This window comes from Mauremys mutica, chromosome 21, assembly GCF_020497125.1.
Source record: "Mauremys mutica isolate MM-2020 ecotype Southern chromosome 21, ASM2049712v1, whole genome shotgun sequence".
NCBI lineage: Eukaryota > Metazoa > Chordata > Testudines > Geoemydidae > Mauremys > Mauremys mutica.
In genome coordinates, this window is record NC_059092.1 from 10144187 (window position 1) to 10156748 (window position 12562).

General features: G+C 47.5%; 1 protein-coding gene across 1 annotated transcript in view; it reads left to right on the forward strand.

Moving 5' to 3' along the window:
* SPSB1 (splA/ryanodine receptor domain and SOCS box containing 1) overlaps window positions 1-12562 on the forward strand; it is a 71536-nt gene continuing 58974 nt past the window's right edge. The window contains exon 1 of the mRNA XM_044996374.1: window positions 1-286. The gene's annotated coding sequence lies outside the window, so the exon portion shown is untranslated. The remainder of the gene's footprint in view (window positions 287-12562) is intronic.

Sequence of the window (12562 nt, forward strand, 5' to 3'; positions counted from 1 at the left end):
CGAGCGCGGCTCCAGCCCTGAAATTGCCCGCGGGGGGAGCCAGGCGCTGCCGGGGTTTGCCGGGGGGGGCCCCAGCGAGGCGGGGGCAGGAGGAGCCGCGCTTGCGGGCAAGGGGTGGGGCTGGTTTTCCCCTCGCCCCCCGGCATCCCAGCGGCCCGGCCTGGGGAGGACGCGGACGGGGAGCCCCGAAGGAGCGGGGAGAGCCCGGCCTCGGCCGCTGCCATGCTCCGCTGCCGCGTCCCGGGGCGCTAGGAAGCGGCGCTGCTCGGGGAGGAGGGCTCGCCTGGTAAGGAGCGGCGCCGGGGCTCGGGGGGTGGCGGCCGTGCCCTCTCCCCCTTGCCCGGGGGCCGGCCGGGGGCCGGCGCTGGGACGAGCCGCAGGGCGCTGGCTGGGGGGTGCCCCCCCCCCGGTGCAGCCAGGCGGCTGCTGGGGCAGGGGCCGCCCCTGAAGCTGCGGGGGGGGGCGGGATGGGGAGTCCCGGGGCAGGGGGGGTAACGTGGGCATCCCTTGCCCATCCCGGGAAACCCGGAGCAGCCCGGGAAAGGCGGGGTCGAGCCGGTCGGCTCCGAAGCGGTTGGTGTTCCGGCGCGAAGGGGTTAATGGAAACTTGGCTCGGGACCGGTCCTCACTTCCCACCTTCCGCGGCTTCGGTTTCCTATGTAGTGGCCCACACTAGGGGTAGAGACCAGTCCCTCGCCTGTGTGCCGGCCCCCCCCCTCTCCTCCTCCTCCCCCTCCCCGCAAACATCCCGCTTTGAGGGAGCTCTCACCTGCTGGAGCTTCTGCTGGGAGGGTAAATTCACTTTCCTGCTCAGTCTCCTCTCCTGGCCAACAGTCAGTATTTCTCTCCCCCCCCCCCCCCTTAAGATGCAGCTGCTGTGCAAACACTAGCTGTTGAAAACTTTCCTTGGGATGAGGATTTCCCCCGCCCCCGAATTCATGGCAAAGAACTTTTTTCTTCTAGTAACTGAACTAGCTCAATGCAAATCTTAAAAAAAAAAAAAAAAAACCCCAACAAACAAACAAACCACCCCACAACCAAACAATACACAACTCTGATTCCTCTACACTTTATGCCCTTGTTTGTGCAGCTTAAAGGGGCGGTTGTATCTGAACTGCTCTGTTATAGTATCTTCACCCTAGGGCAAAAGTGAATGGCGGTGGCCTTTTCATATGAAAATGAGTTAAGATGAGCTGGGCCAATCGCAAGTGCCAGTTGTCACAGAGCTGTCAGCCGGGGACCTGGGCAAATGCTTTATGTCCTTTATCAGACAACCCAAGTGATTGGGACGCAAGGAAATGTTTAACGGCCAGAGGTCATCTGCTGTATCCGTGTGTGAATTTGAAAGGCAAACACCGATAAGGTCGATTCAGAGAGTTAAACTAACGAAGGAAATAGGTTTGTTTGTCAAGTGTGTGCCTTACAGTGCTGCGCTGAATGGTCTTCGGAGCACACCCTGCAAGTCTAATGAACATGGTTATTTTTACATGGTCATCTTGGTAGTATAAGATGACTTCAGCCTGGTTTTAAATAGCTGGTGTCTGTCATTTCCATGACAAAATACTCTTGACAAGTAAAGACGAAATGCAGTTAATTTGAGATACCAGGTGGGTGAGGTAATATTGGGCCAACTTCTGTGGGTGAAAGAGACGAGCATTTGAGCTTTCGCAGAGCTCTTCATCGGGGGTTTCCTAGTTCGTTTGGCATTTGTGGCTTCCTGACTGAGCCAATGGCTAATGAACAACCTGACATGTCATGAGCTGCACCTAAACCTGGTGTTCATTGTAAATGGTCTATCTTCTGTCCTGCCTAAAGCATCCTTTTGGGTCAGACTTAAGGCTGGTCTACACTGGGAACGTGCATTGGCACAGCTTGTGTCTCGGGCGTGAAAAATCCACGCCCCTGAGACACATAATTATACTGACCTAAGCCCCTCTGTAGACAGGGCTGGATCCATGGGAGAATTGTGGGAGAGGTTTCCCACTACTGTTTCTGGTGTAGTTGTCTACACTTGAAACGCTACTTACAAGTATAGACAAGCCCTAAGTGCTTGTAAAAATGGCAACAATCAACCTTCCTGAGGGGGAATTGAGCTTTTTACTCCTGTCAGCAATACAGGACAGAGACAGATAGGGGAGGCAAGGGTTGATTTAAAAAAATATATACATTTACCTTTTTTTGTTTTGCCTCATCCCTTCAGAATGTGACCTGCAGGCTCTGTAAGAGAGAAATACTGGGAACAAAGGGTAGGAATTAATGGTAAATTCTCAGAATGGAGAGGGGTAACTAGTGGTGTTCCCCAAGGGTCAGTCCTAGGACCAATCCTATTCAATTTATTCATAAATGATCTGGAGAAAGGGGTAAACAGTGAGGTGGCAAAGTTTGCAGATGATACTAAACTACTCAAGATAGTTAAGACCAAAGCAGATTGTGAAGAATTTCAAAAAGATCTCACAAAACTAAGTGATTGGGCAACAAAATGGCAAATGAAATTTAATGTGGATAAATGTAAAGTAATGCACATTGGAAAAAATAACCCCAACTATACATACAACATGATGGGGGCTAATTTAGCTACAACGAGTCAGGAAAAAGATCTTGGAGTTATCGTGGATAGTTCTCTGAAGACGTCCACGCAGTGTGCAGAGGCGGTCAAAAAAGCAAACAGGATGTTAGGAATCATTAAAAAGGGGATAGAGAATAAGACTGAGAATATATTATTGCCCTTATATAAATCCATGGTACGCCCACATCTCGAATACTGTGTACAGATGTGGTCTCCTCACCTCAAAAAAGATATTCTAGCACTAGAAAAGGTTCAGAAAAGAGCAACTAAAATGATTAGGGGTTTAGAGAGGGTCCCATATGAGGAAAGATTAAAGAGGCTAGGACTCTTCAGTTTGGAAAAGAGAAGACTAAGGGGGGACATGATAGAGGTATATAAAATCATGAGTGATGTTGAGAAAGTGGATAAGGAAAAGTTATTTACTTATTCCCATAATACAAGAACTAGGGGTCACCAAATGAAATTAATAGGCAGCAGGTTTAAAACAAATAAAAGGAAGTTCTTCTTCACGCAGCGCACAGTCAACTTGTGGAACTCCTTACCTGAGGAGGTTGTGAAGGCTAGGACTATAACAATGTTTAAAAGGGGACTGGATAAATTCATGGTGGCTAAGTCCATAAATGGCTATTAGCCAGGATGGGTAAGAATGGTGTCCCTAGCCTCTGTTCGTCAGAGGATGGAGATGGATGGCAGGAGAGAGATCACTTGATCATTGCCTGTTAGGTTCACTCCCTCAGGGGCACCTGGCATTGGCCACTGTCGGTAGACAGATACTGGGCTAGATGGACCTTTGGTCTGACCCGGTACGGCCTTTCTTATGTTCTTAATTTATAGATTTGCAGCATTGCTGTAACCATGTTTGTCCCAGGCTATGAAAGAAACAAAGTGAGAGAGAGAGAGAATACCTTTTGTTGGATTAACTTCTGTTGCGGAAAGAGCAGACCTGAAGAAGAGCTCTTTAGAGCTAGAAAGCTTGTCTCTTTAACCAACAGAAGGAGATTGCCTCACCCACCTAGTCTCTCTAATTTATACCCTGCAAGTTGAAGGCCTGATCCTCTGAGCAGTCCATGTGCAGAATTCCCATTCACTACAACGGGGGATCTGGGTACATGGGACTGTAGAATGAGACTGCGGATGACAATTGTAGGGCTGGGGGAGGGACAGCCCTGTGAGCAGAGCCAGTTGATATGAAATGCATTGAGAATAAGATGGAGCCATTCCACTACTTACAAAGTAATCTAAAAGTAAATGGCACCTTCAAAAGGGACTTAAACGTTGATACATGCAAGACTCTTTTCCCCCTTGATAGGATGACATTTAAATGCTAAATACCCCGAACTGCTCCTTCAATCTGCCTGGCCGTGTCTTGGCTGTTCTGGCTTTATCAAGAACTAAGATGATTGACATATTAAGGTGTAATTTATTCCTCCCTCCTTCTGCCCATTCATCTTTTTTTTTGTATTGCAGAGGCAATAGGAATGATAACTGTTTCACAGCAGAGTATTCCTCTGGAGGGGGATTGGGCTGGTGCAGCTTAGTGCATTGTCTCTGTTTCTTCAGAGATCACTGAAGTGCATTATAATGTGACTGGGAGTTTGTGTGTGTTTTGGATCCCATATGTTGGATGCGTCTAAGCTGTGGTCTGGTTTTCCAGGAACTAATTTGCTGTAATGGTGTATTGTCCTCCTGTGGAGTCAGGTGGCTTCACATGGATCCTGGACACAAAAGGAGTTGGTTTAATATTCAATCCTTCCCCCCCCCAATAAGCTATAAATGATGCACTTTAAAATGGGCTGGTTACGAATTGATGAAGGCATTTGATTTGTAGTCGAGCCAGTTAGAACACTGGAATTCCTAGCCCTATGGTTTTATACATAAGCTGCTGCATGCTGTGGAGCTAACACTGCATAAACTGAGTAATTTTCAAGTTCAAGGAGTCTTGCATTTAATCCAGTAAGTTTTTATTTATTTTATTTTCATAGTTCAGTGGTATTTATAGGGGACCCCGATGGTACCTTTATTTGTGTTAGTGTTTGATTCATAGTTCATCGGGGGGCGGGAAAGAGAGGAATAGAATTGTTCAACATTTCCCCCAGAAGTGTTCAGGAAAAAAAATCCGGTCAACGATGCATTCAACTTGATGTAATTATGACTGACAGTCTTTTTAACTTTCAAGACTCACAGTTTTGTCTCCATTTCTTTTATCTGGTCTCTGGTCTAACACTGCAGCGTATTGTACTTCTTGTCACACTTTTCCATGGGTTTTTAAAAGTGACGTGAAGCATGGCTGCTGAGGACAGGGTCCGCATTGTCTCCTGCCCCGTGCAAAGATGTGGGCTGCTTGCCCTGGAGTTCTTGCTTATGTTGTAAATGTAGCTGAAGATGCAGCTGATTCTTCAGCTGATGTGATGCTGTTCATTCACGGTGGCTGCATTTGCTACAAAGAGGGTAGCAACAGCTTCTTCCTCTGTGTGTGGTGGCAGGGAGGGGAAGGTATTACGTATCTGTCTAGGTTCACGTGGTTGGCTGATATGGCGAGCGGTTGGAGTACTCAGTGCTTAACCTGCGCTCTTCCTGCACCAGCAGCACTTACTCCACGAGCAGCTGGACGTTAGTAAGGATGGAAGCAGGTTCTGACTTGGAACTCTAAACCAACCTATTTGTCTCGCCCTTTGAAGCAGGGCTCAACTACTCACACGTGAGAGAATGGGACAGGGGTGGGGAGGAGATGAGCAAGTTGCTGCCAGTCCTCGAGGGCTTGGTTAGATGAGGGAGATCAGTGCCAATGTGAGGGCTTTGCACTGGCGTAGCTGTACTAAAAGAGCCTCACTGATGCACAAACGTAGATGCTGCACCCGTGCAATTTACACCTGGGGTAAGTCACAACAGTGTAATAACTACAGGAGAAGTTTGCAATGATTGATTTGGTGCAAATTTCCCTGACATAGTCATCACCTAAGATGGAGACCTGTCCAGTGGGCAGCCCTGCTCTTCACGTGAGCAGACTAATAATGGGAGAGTTATTTAATCTCTCCTGCTAATGGCTCCTGTAGAGTGCTGGGGCAGGGCACTAATTAGACACCAGCTGTATGATGAGCTCCTGAAGAGATTGTGCAATCAAGGGTAATGCTCCTGGGATATGAAAAGTGAATAAGTGTCTGAGAACGGAGGCTTCCAAACCGTGGTCTGTGGAGTTCTTGCTGCTGGTCTTCAGAGTTGGCTCATGTCAACGTGCTGCTGACTCACTTCCAGCTACTACATTTTATTAGACAGCAAACTACTTCCCTAAGGTTGCTCTTCCATGTAAGCAATTGCTGGAGTTACCACAAGGATGTTATGCCATTGCACATGGGCAAATGGGGGAGTGACACGTGCTATTGCTTGGGTCTGTCCAAGAGACGATATCTTTATTGAGATGCAGTCCGAAGTCTGGAGAAAGTTTGAGAGCCTTAGAACAGGAGTGGAACCCAACCCAAGGCAAGCTCTTGCCCAATGATTGTAGTTATCTTAAAGCCTAATGGCCCGTTCCACTAATGCCACAGGAAGCATTGCTCTATCAAACCATGTCTTTCACTGGGGAGGAGGGCGGGAGAGAATATGGGAATAGTCTTCCAAAGTAAGTAGCTAATAAGTTTTGTACTGGTGAAACCCACCTATCTGAGCTGAGTGGCTTGCTGGAGATCTTGGCAGCTGCGTGATTGAAGGAGACTTTTGTGTGTAGAAGGATGTCTCTTAGGGACAAATTATGGTGGGTCATTGAATTAAATGTAATAGAAAACTGTTAAAAACAGAACAGGAAGTCCTGACACTTGGGGTTGGAAAAAAAACAAACCCACTGCTGAGGCTGGATGAGAACTTCAGTAATGGGATATTTAAGACCACAAATTTCTTTTTTTTTTTTTTTTTAAGTGTGCAGTTGTGTCAAAACAGCAGAACACCTAGTTCCAGTGTGCAATTAGGGGATGGACTCTAGTAGCCAGGATCCCTGGGCTCACTTTGAAATGTGCAAGTTTGGCATTATTGACTTTCTCAGTTTACAAATAATTGTACAAACCACACCAAGATGGGCACTAAATACCATCGCTAAAAGCAAAAACCCTTTGTAACAAAGTCAGGGAGGGCACACGGCCAGACTCGGTACAGATGTTCCAGGCTCAGAATACTGAACAGTCTGCTGCACTGGCTTCCGGCCCCTTACCACATCAGATTTGAGCTCCTGTCCTTCACTTTCAGGGCCCTGCACAATCTCTGCTCTAACTTCCTCCTGCCGATACCTTCCTCTTAGGCTATGCTTTCACTGCAGAAAGGGTGAGTGTGGCTTTTTTATTTTGCATCAGGGTAGCAAACAATGTAAAATCCCCAATGGAGTCAAGGCACAAGTAGTTACCTCGATTTATGGCAAGTTGAGGTCAACCCTACTTAATCTCCCTCCCCCTGCCTTCCATCAAGCTACCTTGATGTGAAAACTTTGTCTTTTTTGCAGTGAAGACAACCTCAGGTTTCGTGGCTTGTTTTCAGCTTAGCCTCTTCATGCTGCCCCTCTGTTTGGAACTTACTCTCTATTTTTGTAGGGACTAACTCACTTTGCCCTCTAAAGCACATCTTACACTAGTGTAAATGAATGGCCATTTTAATAGCTCCCCCTTCTCCTCAGAAGTTAACCAACACATTTCAGTGACGGGGGAGTAGGGTGACCTGGCAGCAAGTATGAAAAATTGGGACAGGGGGTGGGGGTAATAGGTGCCTATATAAGACAAAGTCCCAAATATCAGGACTATCCCTATAAAATCGGGACATCCGGTCACCCTACCGGGGAGAGGTGCATGAATGTAGCCTGGCACGTTTCTTTTCTATGCTCAAGCAAATCTATGCTTGTAAGGCCGAAAGCGAAACTTGAGTCACTGTTAGAACTTGCTTCAGTGCCTCCCTCCCTTTTTTCAGAGTCCAATCTTAGTGGCTTTTAAAGCCAAGGTAGGGCAAAACAGCAAGTCCTGCATAGCCACATGGTATCAGATAAGAAGACTGTCCAGCAGATAGCATGTGCAGTAAGGCAAGTTTAGGGGAATTAAACACTGGGAAGCTTCCACACTGTGTGAGATACAAGGAAGGAAACTGGAACATCTGGATTTGGCTATTTATATGCCTAATCTAGGTTTTGGGTCACATGTCACATTCCTCTGACATGGCCCTATCTGTTACTGCGCTATATACTCGGGTGCCATTCTTCAAATCCAAACGAAGAGGGGGAAGAGCTCAGAGTTAATTATAAGAGCTTTGCATCTCCTCACTACTGGGTTGATTAAGTGCATAGGCCCGGGAGGATCTCCCTCTCCTCCCCCTGCCAAATTGGTGTGTCTTGCTTTGTCCCTGTATAACCACATTGTGAACTCTCATTTCTTGGCTGGAAGGAGGCTGCTTTGTGCCATGTGGTCACAGTACAAATAATTTTCTCAGCTGAATGAGGATCAGATAGGCTTCCAGGTTCTTTGTCCATGTGAAAGAGGCACTGGAGCCTCAAGACAATAGGTGCTGTCCTTGGTACATCTTCTTAAATAGCTGTGGCGGTGTAGCTGTAAGTGGGGGTTGGGAGATGTGTTATCAGTTGTCCGTGTGTGTGTGATGGTAATAAAAATGGGCATTGCGATAACTGCCTCCCAAAAGATCTGGATGCAGCGGTGGGATTGTATTAACTTGGGGCTCGTAGCCTCCTTGACGCCTGGGTTCTGAAGTGCTGAAACTGCCCAGAGGGTTTTCCCAGATGTGAGGGGCAGGATGGGAAGGAAAGAAGGTTCTCCTATGTTTAAAGCATCCTTTAGGACAGAGGGCTTCTCTTCTACTGGGAGGGGATGGGCAGAAGTGAAGATCTGGTCTAACCTCAGTTTTCCCAGCATAACTATTTTGGTTAGTGGTGTGACCTTCATTTGACCAAAATAGTTGTACCTGTACAACTCCTAGTATGGGCACAGCTATATTGGTATAAAACTGCCTTGTATTGGTGTAACTTATTCTGGCACAAGAAGAGGGAGTAAACTTAACTGGAATAAATCACCTTTATGTCACTGTAACTGTGCCCACGCTGGGGTACTGCTTTAACGGTACCGATACAGTTAAAGCAGTACAAGAGTCGACAAAGCCATGGATAATTCTGATTGACACAAGGTTCCTGGAACCCACTTCCTTACTTCATTTTGATGAACAGTCCTTGTGTTCTCTGGCTACTACGATAAAAACTGACCATTCCTCTTTCTAGCCACCAGGCAACAAAGTAGTGAGAATAAGTCCATTCTCCTTCTACCAAGATCTTAAAGATTTAGGAAGTTATTTCCAGCAGAGCTGGTCACGTGTGACTTTCAGACAAGGTTACAGCTGCTTGATTACTTAGCAATCATTTATTTATAGGCTAATGGAAAGAGCCATACTCATTTACCAGTTTCAAGTTATCCTGATGGATCGATTATTCCCACTTTCCCCCCGCAAAGAGCTTCCTCGGCCAGGGCCTCTTGCATCCTTTTGGTTTGTTTTGCCTAGATCTTCATTTGAAATACTAGTTGGGGGGGCCCACAGGGCTAGAGCCACTGAAAAATTTATAGCTTGATGTCTTTGTTAGAAGCAAAGCCCCAGCAAACTGTGCCGGGGAAGGAATGTCCTTGTGGGTGCTGGCTGATAACTGAATAGGGATAATAGCGTTTTGCAACAATAGCTCTCTGGAATCTGAAACTGAATGGAGAGAGATGGTTGAATTTCATGTGTCTTTGTTGGTCTGATTTGTGTGTGTGTGAGTGTGTGTGTGTGTGTGTGTGTAAGCCAGGGCCTGAGTGGTGCTTGTGTTCTCTCTTTCTCTGGGTTTTTGTTAACCTTATCGGGTTCAGCAGCAACAGCCAACGCTGGTATCAATGTCCTCTCTCCTTAATGGACACTGCTGCCTTCAGCAGCTCACTTAGCACTCATCAGCTATAAATAGCCTGGTTGGTGGGAGGCTGCCAGGGTCAGGGAGCCATTTACCACGGCAGTAAAAGCGGTGATAGGTGTGATCCCTTCTCTCTATATATTGCTCAATCTTATCACTGAGACTTTGTTTTAACAAGAATACTCCTCTGGTTTCACTTAAATCTTTTGGAAATCCTTGTGTGGACACACTTAGTTTGGCTTAGGTTAAATCAGTTAGGAATCTATTTAAGCCGAAATAAGCCACCCCTAAACTGAAGTGTGTACACACACAGGGACTTGCCTGCTAAGAGGACAAGGCCTGCGTTTCAGTGGGAGGTTCATTCAGCAAGAGCAAGCTAGCTGCCAGCAGAAGGCACTCCACCAAAATGCAGTGGGTCTGTATATTATCCCGTTTGTGAGGACTCTGGCGCATGTTGGGCAAGCAGTTGTTTGCTCTCCGCTGAACCTTGGACATGGTTGTGAGGGGGTGAAGAGCACTAAAATGGGCTGCAAGCCAGCTCTGTCCAGGGGCGGCTCTAGGCACCAGCAAAACAAGCTGGTGCCTAGGGCGGCAAAATCTAGGGGGCATCCCCTGCGGCCGGGGGGGCGGCAGGCTGGGCCAGCGGACCTGCCGCAGTCATGCCTGCGGGAGGTCCACCGGAGCCCCGGGACGACTGGACTTGCCGCAGGCATGACTGCAGAGGGGGCGCTCGTCCCGCGGCTCGGCTGGACCTCCCGCAGGCATGACTGCGGCAGCTCAAGCGGAGCCGCCGGACCCGCGAACCGTCCGCAGCCGCGGGAGGTCCAGCCGAGCCACGCGGGACCAGCGGTCCCTCTGCAGTCATGCCCGCGGGAGGTCCGCGGCTCCGGGGCGCCTCCCGCGCATGACTGCTTGGGGCGGCCAAAAACGTAGAGCCGCCCCTGGCTCTGTCCTGTTTAGAGCAAGTTTTTAAAAATAAGCTGCTGTTGCTAATGGGTAGAAATGCTGGGTAGCCATTCTGTGGGGGAGGGAGAGTACCACGGTCAGGGGGCTATCTGCATGGCCCCTCCTTGCCTCAGAAATATGAGTGGTTGGGAAGTTGTTTTACAGATGGGAAACAAAGTCTTAATAAGAGCAGCAAAGAGTCTTCTGGCACCTTATAGACTAACAGACGTTTTGGAGCATGAGCTTTCGTGGGTGAATACCTACTTCATCGGATGCATGTAGTGGAAATTTCCAGGGGCAGGTATATATAAGCAAGCAAGAAGCAGGCTAGAGATAACAAGGTTAGTTCAATCAGGGAGGATGAGGCCCTCTTCTAGCAGCTGAGGTGTGAAAACCAAGAGAGGAGAAACTGGTTCTGTAGTTGGCAAGCCATTCACAGTCTTTTGTTTAATCCTGAGCTGATGGTGTCAAATTTGCAGATGAACTGAAGCTCAGCAGTTTCTCTCTGAAGTCTGGTCCTGAAGTTTTTTTGCTGCAGGATGGCCACTTTAAGATCTGCTATTGTGTGGTCAGGGAGGTTGAAGTGTTCTCCTACAGGTTTTTGTATATTGCCATTCCTTAAGTCTTAATAAGCGACTTGCCTGACTTTACACAGGAAGTTTGTGGCAGAGCTGGGAATTCAACCCAGATCTCTCCAGGCCCAGTCCCCGTCCCCTGCCTTAACTGCAAGGCCATTCTTCCTGTCTCTGACACCCCCACTCCCGCAGGAGAGTGGGATGCTATTCAGAGTACTATACTGACTCATGACATGCACATTCTTTCCCAGCGTCCAGCTCTTGCTTAGTCACAGTAATGCTGCTTGACTCCTCCTCAGCTTTAAGCATATGGCAGCAATTTGCTCTTCCAAACACTTCATCATTTTGCTTGAGTCCTGTTAGCTTTAAACCCACCTTCCCTAGTTCTGCCTTGTCCAACAGCCTCAAAGAGATGGAGGTTAAGTGTATAGCCATATAGTCAGCTCAAATAGTTCATCGGGTCAGCCTTTCAACCAAGCAAATTTCAGCCTGGTCTGACCAACCTTCCGCCTGTGAGACACACCTTGCAATATCATGGACAAACCTTATTGAATTAAGTTCAAGTGTCTTAGGAACTCATTGTATTGAAAATGCAAATGTTTGTATTGTTGTAGGATTGTGTGTAACTTCTCTAGAAGACGTGACCAGTGTAAACTCTTGGGAAGTGTTATGAGCTTCAAAGGACTCGGGGAAACAATGGGCTAGACAGACCAAGCAAAGTGGGATACCTAGGAAGTACTTGGGAGGCAGGGAAGGTAACTTCTTATCTCTGGAACCTGCTCCCTGAGGAGAAACCCATTGTCTGCTGATCACCTGTTATGCGCGGACAAGATCAGAGGCAGATACAATTAACTCAGGCCTAAACAGAGCCTGGGAATGGTTGGGTCATAACATACATAGGGAAATAGATTCAATTAGTGTAAAGTTCTCCTCACACCTTCTATGGGTCATCTTAATTATCACTGCAAAAGTTTTTTTTCTCCTCCTGACGATAGCTCATCTCAATTGATTAGACTCTTCCTGTTGGTATGCATACTTCCACCTTTTCATGTTCTCTGTATGTATAAATATCTCCTGTCTGTGTGTTCCGTTCTATGCATCCGAAGAAGTGAGCTGTAGCTCACGAAAGCTCATGCTGAAATAAATTTATTAGCCTCTAAGGTGCCACAAGTCCTCCTGTTCTTTTTGCGGATACAGACTAACACGGCTGCTACTCTGAAACATCTCAGTCTGTGCTTGTCCTGAGCCAAGGCGGTTCTGTACTTATGACCTCAGAAGGGCTTGGTGTTTGAAGGACCGTTCACCTCCCAGAGCCTCTGCTGGAGTCAGGGGTGATCTCTGGTAAGCTATTAGCTTGCAGATAGTTTTTTTTTTTTCTTGTTAATATGTCTTGTCTAATGCTGGTCCATGAAGAATAACGCTTAGAAAGAGCTGTGTGGTAACTGTGGACAATTATGCTGTTTATAGCCTCCGAGGGAGGAAAGCCAAGCAGGCTTGCTGCGCAGTCAGAACTGCTGGGGATTCACAATGTAGGCAGGGAACTGTGCAGCCTGGATATAGGCCAGTCGG